The 15,404-nt window shown below is 49.6% G+C and overlaps 1 long non-coding RNA gene across 2 annotated transcripts; it reads right to left on the bottom strand.

Moving 5' to 3' along the window:
* Window positions 1-570: 570 nt before the first annotated feature.
* Window positions 571-14,554, bottom strand: LOC149353605 (uncharacterized). Of its 2 annotated transcripts, XR_016291018.1 has the most exons (4): window positions 14,363-14,554; window positions 14,125-14,268; window positions 4,595-4,681; window positions 571-739 (listed from the first exon to the last, which is right to left on the bottom strand). It is a non-coding gene; the product is annotated as an uncharacterized LOC149353605 (long non-coding RNA). The 2 variants fall into 2 exon arrangements; XR_016291019.1 differs by lacking the exons at window positions 14,125-14,268; window positions 14,363-14,554 and adding an exon at window positions 11,257-11,332.
* Between the last annotated feature and the right edge of the window lie 850 nt (window positions 14,555-15,404).

Consider the following 15,404-nt stretch of genomic DNA (forward strand, 5'->3'; position numbering starts at 1 on the left):
TATTGAAGCGATAGCGTTAAAGGCCCCATTGTCCAGAAAATCCGTTGTCGGCGTTGTGAGTGAAAAATCACGAGCATGACTCTGGCAGGTGGTGCCCAGAAAGCAACCGAGGAGGCAGGTAGGTCACCTACGGGTCACGTGACCTTGCAATGTCATCACAACCTAGCCACCGGATAGTAATTAAATTGCTCGCCGTGGCAGGTGGCAGTAAAATTAATGATTGGTCGCTCGGGAAGAGCAACCTGGGCCGCACAAGGGCCACCGCTGGGAGCACCTGCCATCGCAGGGCAGTGACTCATCGCTTAACCGCTGCACCACTGCGCCAGTAGGGGCATGAGGACTCCCAGGTCTCTATGAATGTAAAGAAGAGAATGACCATCTGTATATATGGGAATAATATCCCACCACGCTATCCTGCCCTACCCTGAAGGCAGAACATAAGTGTTTGCTCCAAAATTCAGTTCTGCAGTTCTACCTCCTTTTGATGAGTGAACAGACCCCCAGAGAACAAAGCTAGATAAGCGCTCGTAGCGCACTTATAGGTTGTTGAATGAATGATGGGACAATTGATGCGTTCTTTAGATTTAATAAATTATAACATAATTTACAACTAGATCAAATTCACAAATATCGAAAAAACAATTCATAAATAAAATCGTAACTGCCGCCGCCTCTTCCCGCGGAGGATCAGGAGACGCCGAACCTCCGCAGGACGCCCATAAATACCAGGTTCAGCAGCCTGCGTAGGCAAGAAAACAGTGAATGAGGGTGGTGAATCAACCAGGGAGACACAGATAACAGTCGCTAAGAAATCGTGTTAAAGTAGCTAATTGGTCGCAAGTAACCTCTGAGGCTCGCGCAGTGTTATACAAACAGGAGACGCTTTGGTATAGTTCCAGTCAGAGCAAGGCATCCTCAGATGCCGGCTGCTCCTTCAGTAACACTCTACCGTAATGCAACAACGGAAGTGAATCCACAATTCGCAGCCTTGGAGGCAGCACTCTGTGGCCACATGGAACGATAGTCATTGCCGGTATGTGAGCACCATTGCTCCTTTGCACACTCGTCGTTACTTTATACGGCATTCCCCCCGGCAGTTAAAGAGCTCGCCTGAGATGGGGCGATGCTTGCAGCTGTTTTGGACGTCGTTCAGAAAAACGAGCCACAAAAAGAGGACGCCCCGCAGATAATTGTTTCGTGCCTTTCCTAAATTTCCTTTCCGGTGTAGCCCTGTCGCTGCCGGCTCTCAGCATATGTTAAAGGGACACTGGAGACAACTCCACAAAGCCAATTTTTTCGCTCTTTCTGGCTATGTTGGTCTCTGTCCGACAGCGAAAAAGAAACATTGATTGCCGAGAAAATTTCACCTCAAATCTTTCTTCCCACCCGATTCAAACTCGTGACATAAACACCGAAAATGGCTCTGTTATCACCACTTGGGAGTGAATACCAGTGTTGCTTAGCCTCAGAGATCCGAGCAGGGCTGGGGTGGCGAAAAAACGGATGGGGTTGGCGAAACCCCAGTTTCATTTTTATATAAGCTCAGCTTTCTTGGACGTTACTTTTAATTTTGAGACAAATGTGGAATATTGTAAGATACTGTCACGAACATACTGATGGGTATATGGTGTAACCTTACAATGCGTAGTAAAATTCACATCGAGTAGTTTAAGATTGCCATAGAAAAGCACTTGGGTGCATTTTTGACAGTAAACCACAGAAGGCTACAAGCGCCCAGAGTAGTCATGTGGATATTGTGCCGTCTTACGATACGCCACAAAAATTGCGTTGATAAACAACATCCCGTTGAAAAAAATGCGTTTATCCAGAACTTTTGGCTATCACTTTTCGAGCCAATAAAATGTCCGTTCTCACTGAATGGAGCCGCCTTTCATTAGAGTTAGTTCATTTGTCGATACTGGTAGACGTCAATTAGTCTTCAGTATTTTTAATGCTGAGAGCAGCAACTGGCGCCAAGAGAGGGGTCGCAGCCTCGGCGCCTGTTGCTAGATACACTCATGTAGAACCAACTCGGCCAACAAAATAATCTGTCCTGTTTTTAACGTTACTTGCCTGCTTCCCACGACTGGCGCATGAAACGGGCGCTGATTTCTATTCTAAAGATGGAAATGGGTTTTCACGCAAAACAAAAGACTGCCGCCATTTGATTGATTGCTCCAGTGAGCCAGAAGTGACAGGTTCAAAAGACTAGAGTGTCGCTTTTTACACGGTTTTTGTACGGATCAGTGCCTGAGAGGTCATAAAGGAACCTGCCACAGGTGACCGGCAAGCTTATCCTGGATACTTGGTTTATTGGTCTCGTAGCAACTCAGGCTATGAGAGACACCGTAGTGAAGGCCTCCGGAAATTTCGACCATCTGGGGTTCTTTAACGTGCACTGACATCGCACAGCACACGGGCCTCTAGAATTTCGCCTTCATCGAAATTCAGCCGCCGCGGCCGGGATCGAACCCGCGTCTTTAGGGTCAGCAGCCGAGTGCCGTAACCACTGAGCCACTGCGGCGGGGCTTATCCTGGATATGTCGCGGTATCCATTGCATAACACAGCGCACTCTGAATAAAGCGCAACAGCAAACATCGAGAGATATATTCCGCCACAAGGCGAGGCCTACAATCGCGCGTCCCCTATTCCCTCCCCTATGCAGAGTAGCATGTCAGTACGTCGGCTAAAATCTGTTTTTCATTAAAGAGATCTCTCTCTCCCATGAGATTAAAAAAAAATCTAAGGGCCAGGTGACGCCTTGACCATGTCTCTTTGCAGCTTTCACTTCGTTATGTGCTTCATCTGCCTATACACATGCATCTGAGACAGAGAGAGAGAGACTTTAATGAATAAAGGACCGGCATATATCTGGATTACTGTCCGGGTGAACTCAACATAAGGCTCAACGCTAACCGGCTGATTCTCTTTTAGTCTGGTAAGGTTTTTCTTCAAAAAGCCATGAAAGATACGGCAGTACGGTCTGCGCAGGCGGATTGTTCAAGTATTTATTTTCACTTAACCAAATTTTTCATTAATCTTTTAAGGGCACAGTGCTATATGGCAGAATCAGAGAGATTGAAGATGGCAGTCGAACCGAGCGTTTAGATTTTCTTGATCGGCACTGTGATTTGAAATATCTAACATGGAATTGTGCGCACAAAACGAGCTCATACCGCAACCAAATCACGAGATTGCACTTCACACCGGAGAAACACACTTAAAAGCCCTCTTCCCCCACTCCTCTTCGGCACTAGCGTTCTTTGGGCGTCGAGCAGACCGAAGCCTTCCGCTCTGCTACACCGGGGACCACCACATTCAGGGACCGTCATACTCTTAGCTCTCTGTTCTACATGCCCTGTGCATGCCTACTTTCCCTTGATCTCATTTAGGGTACCATTAACTCGTGTTTGCTCCCTAACCCACTGCACTTTATTTGCTACCTGATGCCACCCCTATCATTTTACTTTCCATAACTGGCTGTGATGTCATCAGCTGCGCTGTCCACAGCTTTATATCAAGGATTTTCGTAAGCCTCCAGGTTTCCGCAACATAGATGCGCACTGGCAAAATACAGTAGTTGCCTAGGTTCTTGAGGGATACTCTCAAGCTGAAATTCATGACCTGTGAGTACCTTCCAAATGCATCACAGCCATTGTTTACAGCGAAAGTAGTAATAGCTTTGAACAAGGCATTTAGTAGAAGCGATTTCAGGGGTTCAAAGGCAGTCATGCAATGCTTTGCGCGTTACTCATTAGATGAACACCAGTGCCACATACCTCAGAACACGACTGAGGTATGCACTGACACAGGGCGCCAATTATGCGCCATTCCTTTGCTCAAAACCAACGCAGTCCAAACCTTCCCTTCGTTTAGACTAAATTTGCAGATGGGCATCACCGCCACCTCACAGCGCGACTGAGCTGCCCACAGACTCAGTGACCAATGATGCGCCTTTCCAAAAAGCCAACGGAAGGTTTAGACTGCGAATGACACAACACTGGGAACTCGACGATTTCCTTCGTGCAAGTGGGCCCTGTAGTCCGTGATGTGTGCTGGGAACGCGATCGAAGCGAAGGCCACAAGCTAGAGAAGGCCAAGTATGCACAGAGCGCATAGACGCCAACACTAAGATGGCCAACCGGGCTGTCGCGTGTGAAACGTCACAATGAGCCTGTCCCTCCAGACCTCTCGGCCGCAAATGCCAATCAGCTTTCACTGATTAATGTGCTAAGCAGGTAAGCTTAGATGTAATTATCTTTTTCTCTCCAATTTCAGTCTCAATCGGGATCTGCCGTCACTACCTGGTGCACAGTTGCACCGTCTGTATACCTGCGCCTAAAGTTTCTACACTGGTCCAGTTGCAACTGTGCTATGCGTTTTAATTAGTTGTCAGTGGATCCCGAATTCTTTGAATGTAAGAAGAGCTCGCTCTCCTCCGTCATTGTTCAACCAGGCGTGCCTGCACTGACAGAGCAGCTGGGTATCATCAACGGTAACGCGAGTTCCTCGTGCCGTGTTTTGCCCGTGACGTTGCGGAACACCGCAATCAGGAGGAGTGCTCAGGCACTTGTGAGACTAGACTATACTTACGGGGCCGGCTGGCAGGGGCAGCTGTAGCACCAGGGCCGGACGCCCTCAGACCTACACGGCTCTCATGAGGACGACGGCGATGGCAGCCTGGACAAAAACACACATACATAAAAAATGGGAAAGCAGACAGATTAAAGCGGGTGTGCACATGAATTTTGTGATTTTTAATAACTGCTGATTGGTGGGGTGAAATTTATGAAAAGGAAAAGCAAGTGCTGATCAGTAATTAATGAGTTTCGTGCATCTCCAACAGCACTAATTGAGTTATCCCATACGCTCTCACAATGACAACTGCACAATTACAATAAAGTTTAGAGCTGAGCCTTGACTGCTCAAATGGTTCTGCTGCAAGTGCCAATTATTAAGCTAATGAAAACTGCTGTCAGTGCCACCAGCAACTTGTAAGGAACAAATAACACAAAGGAACAAAGGAAATAAGAAACAGATAGTTTGGCGTATACACGACAGATGGATGTACAGTTGCGAGTAAAAGTAATTACCATAATGAAGTCACCAGAGCGGCGAAAGTCACCGCGTGGTTGGTGCGGCCCAGCGCCGTGCTTTACGAAAGCACATGGCACTTCTTATAGGCGTGTGCGTAACAGCAGCGCCAAGCGTTGCTACCTGACGCTCCGGTGGAACGCCACTAGCACCGATGTTTTTTTACGCGCGACTGTACACTCTCATTAACGGGTCACCTTTCAAATCCATAGTAAGTAATATGCACGACTCTTGTTCGTCACTAGTTCATCTATCCATGAAAATTTTATTTGCATTCAGAATTATGGAAAATTTAATTTAGAACACACATAGATGGCAGCGGATTTATGATACTACATCGCTGCCCAGCACTGGACACTTGGTCTGAAGAGGTACTCAGTTAGGGAAAAAATACGCATCTGGCACCACCACGCAACACAAACATTACAGTAGTTAAATAGAAAAGAAGTCGCAATGGAATGGCCGGTTGGTCCGATCGTACGTTGGTCAGCGGTACTTCGTCCGCTCGTCCGGCGACACGTTGCCGGTTGGGGCAGCAACTCCAAACTTCTTGCGACAAAACTGAAGCAAAAAACTAATTTATTGAAGACGAGACTAAAACACAACGAACTTAAGAAAAAGGCGGTTTAAAGAAAGGCTGTCAAAAAAGGGCCGTTTAAAAAAAAGGATGTTTAAAAGCGGCCGAGACTGAGACTCGGCGCACCCCTCCCGCTCTTTGTTTGCGGCGGTTTTTATCCCCTCGATAATTGGGCGGAGCTTTAATAAACCGGCTCTCGCCCAATTCCAACCAATACTGCTGCAGTGGCACTGCGCATACAAGTAGGCGGAGCCCAGTGCACGCCAGGGCCCGACTCTGGAGGCGCCACTGCTTAACTAGACAGTCGGGGGTTTAAGGAGTCGTCGACCTTATTGTCCCCAACTCCCACTTCTATGTTTGTCAAGGGATCCTTTCAAGGGGTCGTCGGCCCCTTGGTCCCCGACAAGGCGGTCGCGGTCTTTCCCGCATCCTTGGACGGCATCCGAAGCGCGCGACCCGCTGTCGCCATTCCTAACCCCTCCCGACTTCAGACGGACACGGTAGGGGGGGAATTAGCCTACGGGCGCCGTAGGCTTCTGCCTTAACAACAGTCCTTTCAGGGTCCTCGGCAGTCTCTTCGCTTGTGCCGCACTCCAAAATCTTTACATTGTGCTGTGGATTCTCAGTGCTTCGACTAAGGCAAACGGATTATAGCGGCTAACCAGCTCATCCTAACAAGACTGAAGAACCACACCGATAACCACGCCGAAGTCATCGCGCTGTGCATACCTGGATTGCAGTATGGGCACCACTACAGCCCTGTAAAGATAAAACCTCCCTTCAGAGAGCCCGACATGGCGAGAGACGGGTGCACATGTGCTACCGGCGTCTCTGCAAAAGGTCCGAACATTTGTGGGCAAAACTTATCCCCTGCTACAGGCAAGTCGCTTTACTGTTTTCAATGCGAAAGCTTTGTATGGCTCAGTTCAAGGTCATTTCTCCGCAAACGTGTTCGCAGAAAACGGCACCATGTGGCCCCACGAGTACACGTGCCAAGTCACGTGACAGAGATCTAATATGACGTCATGCCAACTCACGCGACAATGATGTTATGGAAAGTCATATCATGTCATGTGAAAAAGGTGTAATATAACGCCATGCAAAGTCACGTGACAGCATGCAATGTGACGTCATATGAGGTCACGTGACAACATTGTGATATGAAGTCACACCAAGTCACTTGACAACGATGCAGTATGACATCGTACCAAGTCACGGGACAATGATGTAATGTGCTGTCATACCAAGTCACAAGACAGAAGGTTTGGTTTGGTTTATTGGGGTTTAACGACCCAAAGCAATTCAGGCTATGAGAGATGCCGTAGTGAAGGGCTCCAGAAATTTCGACCGCCTGGGGTTCTTTAACGCACACTAACATCACACAGCACACGGGCCTCTAGAATTTCGCCTTCATCGTAATTTGGCTGCCGTGGCCGGGATCGAACCCGCGTCTTTCGGGTCACCAGCCGAGCGCCGAACCACTGAGCCACCGCGACGGGGCAACACGAGACAGATGATTGCAAAAAGCTCAGGCCACGTGACAAGTAAGCTTCATGCCGGTTTTAAGAACATACCCCAATCCCCACTCCCTAATCCATGAAGGTGTACAAGAAATCCCAGCAATGACATCACTGGCTGAGCAACTGTCCATCATAGAGGGTGGTGCCATAGCATTTCACTTTGCATATAGCTTAGATGTTTTAGTCAAGTTGGAGGCTAGCTTGCGACAGGGGTTAGGGCCGATGACATATGCACCTTCAGCTGCATGCTTTAAGGCGCGGTTGAGGTGTACACCGAGATCTCGAGATGTGAGAGCTCCCGAGCCCTTTTCTTTCTTCAAAAACTATTTTTCATATTGAAATTGTGAGGCAACCTGATATGACGAAGGGGTGTTGCATGTCGCAACTGTAATGCCGAAGTGGAGTAGTACACCATAACTGGAAAGGACGAAGTGTATTTTGTAATCGGAAATGTTGAAACGTCGTATATCGTAACCTGAAATGTCAAAATGGTGTAGTTCGTCGTAACCGGAAATAACGAACCAGCGTAATATGTCGTAACCGAAAATGACGAAGTTGCCACACTCCACATTATAAGACAAAAAAAAAAATTGCGATCAAGGACACCCTTTGCCATTCCTCCACATAAGCAGACGTAAGTGCCATCAAATTTTTTACCAAACTTACTCTCTACAAACAAATGTTCACTTTAACCGCTTTATGGGTGAAACATACCACTACTCTGCGGTTGCCATTTTAGAGCAGCATGAACTAATCAATTAGCTGAAACTGCTGCGCTTCCTGTAACGCCACAGCACCGTAAACCAAGCTTTGACGTCAGTGCAAGGCACCAAGCTCATGGGACAGAATGCTGATTACCGACAGCTATGGTCTCTGTCTCCCTCTGCAGCCTCTTTTTCCCATCTGACGCGGCGAACGCCTGTCTTAGGTAGCATGCTACCTAAGACGCAGGATTGCAATCCTGCGTGACCGCGCGTGACTTGTAGACGCACCCTTACCCTACGCCCCACACAACTCCGTAACTCCAAATCCACATCCACCGACTGTTGACTGCACCTGGCTACTCCAACATGCTCGCAAAAAGGCACCCCTTCACAGAATTACAAAATCATTTCTACATTTCCCCTCAGGCCAGCTGTCTCAGGGGTAAACGCCCTGTATTATTTTTTCATTTCAATGCGTTACGGGTGAAGTCCCTCTTTGAAATCCGGGGTGGTCGTAGCCATCAGCAGCTCGCCGTCAGTCCTGACAGCAAGATAACTTTCCCTATTCATGCAAGACATGCTATACGCGTGTCATTACGTCCTGAAAAAGCTTATGAGGAACTGCATGGTCGCCCGTTCCAAGCATGAGGCATGAAAATATAACTGTGTGTTGCCTAACAAAGCTGCTCGAAATGGAATACCATCTGTCTACTTCTGAACCAGAGCTTGTGGGACCTGCATGACGACAGGCTTAGCCTACTCAACACGCGCCCTGACCGAAGGCACAGGAATACAGGGTTTGGAGAAGCCGCCTAGAGGAAAATCCAGCAAGTGCACCAGAGCCAATCTGCAGAGTAAAAATTTAATGTCGTTCTCATCGAATGACACTGGCTCCTATTGTCATCAATCGGCTGCTACACGGGAACATTTAATGTCCTTAGGTTCGAATGCCATTCGCAATCGAATCTGTTTGGGGACTCGCATTCGATCTCGAACTGAATGCCTACTCTGGAAACCAGATATGCAGCAGAAACAAGTGAAGCGAAAAAATAATGAGTGCACTGCCAAAGTTAGAAATTGTATTTATTTAGTTCTGCTAAAAAAATGTTAATTTTGGTGTGAACCTGTTCACTCTAGAGCAGGGGTTCTCAAACTGGGTTCCGCGGAACACAGGGTTTCCGCGGGCGGCAATTTCCTCGCTGGCGTCCCAGAACCCTCCTCGCAGCGCCGCCCGTCCTCCTCCTCTTTTTCTCCCTTCTCCTCTTTTTTTCTTTCACGGCTGTTGCGCTCTTCGGTCTATATTCCTCCGGCGAGTCTGCCTCCGCGCACCGCCGCCGCGAATCTGCGCGTATTCTGGACCGCGGCCTGGTCAGCGAGCCTCTCAATGTGCTGACGCATGAACACGTAGGTGGAGGTGGAAACGTTTATTGCCAATGATGTAAATCGTAGGGGCGCCTGGTTTGCCGCAAAACTTTGCATGATGACGAGAATTGGTCTGGGTATCGGGCATGCAGCAGTATTGGGTATTGAGCAGTCCGGGTTTGTAGTTGTTGCCAATGTGCAGCCTGCGCTATGGTGAGGGACAAAGCGGGGGGTGCGTATATCCCTTCGTTTGTCTCGGTAATACGAGAGAATGTCACGGAAGGAGACCAGGTAGTGCGCGGGCCGCGGGCGAACGGACCGTCGTGTGAATCGGCCTTTTAAGTACGTGCGCAGTCGCTTTCTTTGCGCGAGGAACGTGCCGGCCACACAAATGGCTCGAAGGGCAACGCGAAAATCGCGAGCCGGCCGCCCTAGAAGCTCGCCAGGAGCAGAACAGCTGTGAAAGAAAATACGAGCAGAATCGCTTTATTAAGGCGAAAGCCTTTAATGCCTCATACTGCCGTGAGAAGGGAATGATAGCAAGTGTGTTCGAGTTCCGGCGAAGAAAAAAAAAACTATTGAGACTGGGAATCGAACCAGGGCGTTTGGCACTTCAAGGGCAGTCGCTGCCATTCCACCACGAACACGGTTTGAGCAAGAATAAAGGCAGATCTAGTGAACGCGCGGGTTTCGTGAGTGAAATAAAACAAATGAAAAAATTGCGAGTATGAAAAGAAACAAAAATATAAGAAATTAGATCATAAAACACGAAAAATATTACAGAAAAGGCACATCTAGTGAACGCACGGGTTTCGTGAGTTAAATAAAACAAATTAAAAAATGCAAATATGAAAAGAAACAAAATAATAAAGAAATTAAACCATAAAACATGAAAAATATTAAAGAGCACAGACCGCGTGGTCCAGAAGACGCGCAGATTCGCGGCGGCGGTGCGCGGAGGCAGACTCGCCGGAGGAATAAGAGCGCAACAGGCGTGAAAGAAAAAAAAAGAGGAGAAGGGAGAAAAGGAGGACCGGAGGGAGAAGGGCGGCACTGCGAGGAGGTTTCTGGGACGCCAGCGAGGAAATTGCCCCGCGGGCTGTCTTCTTGTGTTCCGCGAGAACCCTCACTGGCCCTGAACCGGCAACTGATATGAGACTGGCTCTGAGTGCTGCTGAGCCACGCTTTGACTTGCTCTCAAAAGGGAAGCAGTACCACCCATCACATTTGTATTTGTATTAATCGGTGCAATAAACATTTAACTTCTGCAACTCTCTCTTTGCAAAAATGCACTCGACAACATTGCTGGTAAGTGAAAGCGGGGTTGGGGGGGGGGGGGGGGGGGGGGGGTTCCCTGGAACTTATTGAAGGCTTTTGGGGTTCCTCCAAGCAAAAAAGTTTGAGAACCCCTGCTCTAGAGGCTCTTGTGGTTAGCTATTACTCTCGGTCCCAGCAGCAGCCAACGCAAGCGGCGAGCGTGAAGCAGGGCCTTTCCCGTGAGCGTCGATCATTTTGGGTTGTGCGTTTCTTGCCGGTTGGCGTTCCATGCTCGTTTAGCTCGGAAGTACTTAAAGATGTAGCTGAGCACTGAGCAGTGCACCTTTTGGAAGACATTTCCACGCTCCGCGCTCCTGCGCGCGCCGCCGTATTCATCGAATGTGTGGCTGACTTTGTACTTGGCTTGGCTTCTGATGCCTAGAGTGCTGCAGAACGGCCAGAAATGATATTTTAAACTTATAATACTGCACAGAAATGTTCTCACCCGCTCTTGAAACACTACACAACTATTTCAAACATCATCATATGCGCTGACTTCTTTCAATTGCACTATTTTTTTTTTTTTTACTGATCACCACTGCCATCATTTTCGAATGACATTACATTAGCACCGAAAGAGACCGAATGATATTCGACGATTCGAATGCCATTCGGTTCGAATGACATCTGCTAGTCTGACAGGGGTATATTCTATAGAAGACTGCTTAGAAGCAAACTCACCCCACCGGGTCCAGGGCTCGGCTGACGGCTGCCACCGGCTGCGTGCATTTCTGTGCAGGCGCTTCTCGGTGCTTAAAGGGACTATGAAACAAATTTATTGAGATTATGCAAAGATAGGCAATCCATCACTCGTCACTCCAGCGCAAGAATTTTTGAGCTAGCATCAATAACAACGAAGTTATAGGCGATTAAAAATCACCCTCCTTCTCTCCCCCCTCAACTCGTACGCGCGGGGCACCATAAAAAAATAAAGAAAACAGCTCCGGGACTGGGCTCCGCCCATGAAAACGTCATTCGCTGACGTTCGGTTTACAACTTCCGGTTGTCGCACTCGCGAGGAGCAGCGTGCGTCGGCAGCGTCTCTCCGGTCTCCGCGCTTTCTTGGATTGCGGCGCGCGTCGGGTTTCTTTGCTAGTTGGCAGAATGGACCCGGACCTGTTCCCGGCTCACACAATGTTTTATTTTTTTGTGCGCTGGTTCGGCCGTCACACCGATGCTGCCAAGTCTTGGTGTGAAACACCGTGCAGAAGGTCGGGACCGAGTCTGCATGTCGAAGCAGCAGCCGAATGTAAACAGCAGCAGTACGTAGCCGTCAGGCCAAGGCCCTCCGCGACAGCTAACGTTTCGAATTCGTCCTGTGCCCTAAGTAAATGCGGCACCTTTTTTTTAGGTTCTCGTAGATAAAATTGTCTTCCATCGCAGATCATATCGTGTAAACGTCCATACCGATCGCTGTAAGCTGGAAACTCACCTTCCCGGCGGGAAGAAACAGTGTCGGCAGCGACTTCGGTCGAAGCTTCAGCTGCTTGACATTCATGCCTGACTATCGAACGAGCGCTGGGTTATAGTAGTAAGCGTCAGGTGCGAAGTGTCGACCGCAAACGCGGAGTCTTCGGCGTGCGTGCGACGCTGGCAGTCCGATGCGCTCCATCCAGGCTGCTCGCTCACGCACGTCTCTAGGAGTAACATGCCTGAGTTCAACACCTCGCCAGTCACTGGGTTTGCAGCCGACGACACAGCAAGGCGTATTCATCTTGGGCGGTCGAAAAAGGCACTGCTAGTGGCTCCCGAACTCGCGACAGAAAGAGGCGGCAGAGGTAAATTAAAACCATATGCGCGAAGGCAATGCCCTCGCTCGCGCTTGCCCCAGGGGGTCGCGCGGCAGCTCGAGCAGACGATTTTCACCGCTACCGGAAGTGTGCCCGTGACGTCGAAGCTGCGGCGGCTCTAGCGAATGACAGCGTGTGGTGGCCTGCCGACGTCATGGGACTAGTGACGTCTATCTTCCCGGTTTTGGTTTCAGAATTGCTCCCTACGAAGACACCAAGCGGCCCGCGAATTTTGAAAAACACGGTTTTTAAAAATTCACAATAAATTGCCGGCTGAGTTCCGAAGACTCATACTTGGTGTCAATGCTTCTGAGCATCACTTCTAACATTTGCAAGCGGCTTTTAATTCTTTTCATGGTCCCTTTAAGCACCAATTCACCTAGGCCGCCGGGGTGAATATAGGAGGTATTCACATGACGTCATCCGCAAGGGGCGCTAGCGGCCGGCGCGGCATTCGCCATGTTGGTGGTCGCGCGCGCGGCCGCCGCAGCCAGCCGCAGCGTTTGAATAGCTGGTGATGGGTGAAATTTGAGTGTATTTCGCGTCTCGTCGCACGTAATTTCTGTCCGACCCATGCCGCCGCGTGACTGAGTGAATACTCCGTGAACTGTGCGAAGTAGAAAAGAGCGGGCACGCTCAGAAGGTTCTACTTTGTAAAAAGGTCGACCCCCCCCCCCAGGAATGCGGAGGCACTGGCATGGTGTGCGACGTGTACAAGACTGCTGCCGCGCGTTGAATTCACCGGTATCGAGGCCCACCTTGCTGGCAGGCCAAGGAATTAAAGGATATAAACCTATGAGAGGGTGCAATTACTTGACAAGCGGGTGAGTCTAAGAGCCGTGCTGTGGGTGCCGACGTCCGCGGTGCCGACGGCCGAAGTGCCGTTTTTGAAGAGGTGAGTAATTCGAAGGGTCTGTTCACTTAGCTGTAGCTTAACTTGTCATCTCTACCTGCTGAAAGTGACGTGTTACAACTGAATCTAGCGGAATGGCTGCACACTGCGTTGCTGCGAAAACGGTCTTGTGCATACGAAGCAGCGCTACGTAGCTACAGTCAAAACTGCAAAACATTCTCGCTGTGTCTGCCGTTCGTGCTGCGAGCGCATGGCAGTATTTGTTTGGCCGTTCTGTCGGGTAAATAAGGCAGCTATGACGCTTTGCCTTTTTGCTGAAAGACCGTACGTCTGAGAAGCGTCAGCAGTTCGCGGACTACAGCTAGGCGCTTGAATTATCAATTTCTGCGGTGGCAGTTCTGGAATTTCGGTAATTAATCATGCTGTTTATCCACGATGTGCCCTGCATGACTAGCTGACCGTTATCAACTAATATTAAAAGCTGCAAGTCGTGTACGTTCTTGCGTGCAGCGCAGCCAGCCAGTTTTGCTGCCGAGTTGAGGCAGCTCGGTTATATCACGGCACAGAAGAATTCTGCTGCAAACTTCATGCACAATACGCGGACCACAAGGATAAGTGGTCGCTGGCGTATTCAACAACGTACAAATATGTTACGGATCACTAACAGTTCAGGCCGGGTACCTCACTGCGCACCGTGACACTGCGCGAGCTGGCCTGAAACGACCGCAAACATGGCGCGCCTGCCGCGCCGACGCTCGCGCCGTCTGGTAGCGCGGCCTCAGTGAATACCTCCTATAGTCACCAGCAGTTCTTCCTCCGATGGCACTGGAGCTGCGTGGCGCCGAGGTGACTAAGCGCTTGGCGCCCGAATGACATTAAATCTGGACGGCTTAAAAACAAACTCACCCTGCTGGGTGCGGGGGTCGGCTGATGGTCGCCACCGGCTGCGTGCATTTCCGCGCAGGCGCTTCTTGGTGCTTAAGCACCTCTTCGCCTTGATCACGGGGGTGGTGGTAGTCACCAGCGCTTCTTCCCCCGATGGCACCGGAGCTGCGTGGCACCGAGGTGACTAAGCGCTTGGCGGCCGAATGACATTCGACGGTTCGAATGCCATTAAATCTGGTCGGCTTAAAAGCAAACTCACCCTGCTGGGTGCGGGGGTCGGATGACGGCTCCCACCGGCTGCGTGCATTTCTGCGCAGGCGCTTCTCGGTGCTTATGCACCTCTTCAGCTCCTAGATCGTTCCGCATCCCGAGCTGGAGTTTCGAACCAGCTGTGATGGAACTGAGCAGTGGACCGGACTGGACGGCCTGGGTGCCTCATGAAGGAATGGTTCTAAAGAAAAGATGGCGTCCGTTATAGGAGGCTATGGTCTCGTGCAGCTCCAGCAGCAGACGATGATGATGATGTCCTCAGGCTTAATGGCACATACCAACGGCGGCGGATTGGCCAGGGTCTCGAGCCATTCTTTTTTCTTCTACTTCCGGTTCGTGTTGCGCGTGCTCAAGAGAACATGTCGCAAATATTTCGGAGGCTCTGAGCTCGCGATTAAATCCAGTGTGGGCATGCATTTCACGTCTACACACGCGGAACCTGGGTGTCTGTGACGTCTGTGGGGTTCTGCCTGGCCGCGATGGAAAAAGGCGAAAAAGTTAGACTGTGATTCATGCCAGGCTTAGAAAAGAATGAAGACGGAGATGAGCAAAGAAAAAGTTCGAAAGAATGCAAGGGTTTCAGTGGGAACTTTTTTTTTTAATGCGATGTTGATTGCCTCAGGGCATAAAACTGCACGTAATGATAGATGAGGATGCCTAAATGAGAAAAGGTTCGCTGATATCTAATGAAATTGAGCAGTGAACGATTCCGGTAAGGAAGAGGCGAAAGCAGAGGAAAGACGGGACGCTTGCAATTGCTTACCGTTATGATGAGCTCCGTGGTTTCTTGTGTTAGCACATAATTGGTAGAATAGTGGTAGTGGTAGAATAATTTGAGCACGCGGAGTGTCTGTGACTCTGTAGACGCGTCTAGAGAGCAACACAGGGGTAATGAATCCGTCAAAATTATGGCAGAAGAAAAAGAGCTCGAACTTCCGCAAAGCCAGCACTAACTATTCGACCAAATAAATAAGGGTGAGTTGGGAAAGCCGAGTTATAGCACCCGTCACATCAGCTCGGTCCTAGTGTGT

The sequence above is a fragment of the Amblyomma mixtum genome, chromosome 3 (genome assembly GCF_055824585.1).
Source record: "Amblyomma mixtum isolate Tamu chromosome 3, ASM5582458v1, whole genome shotgun sequence".
Taxonomy (NCBI): domain Eukaryota; kingdom Metazoa; phylum Arthropoda; class Arachnida; order Ixodida; family Ixodidae; genus Amblyomma; species Amblyomma mixtum.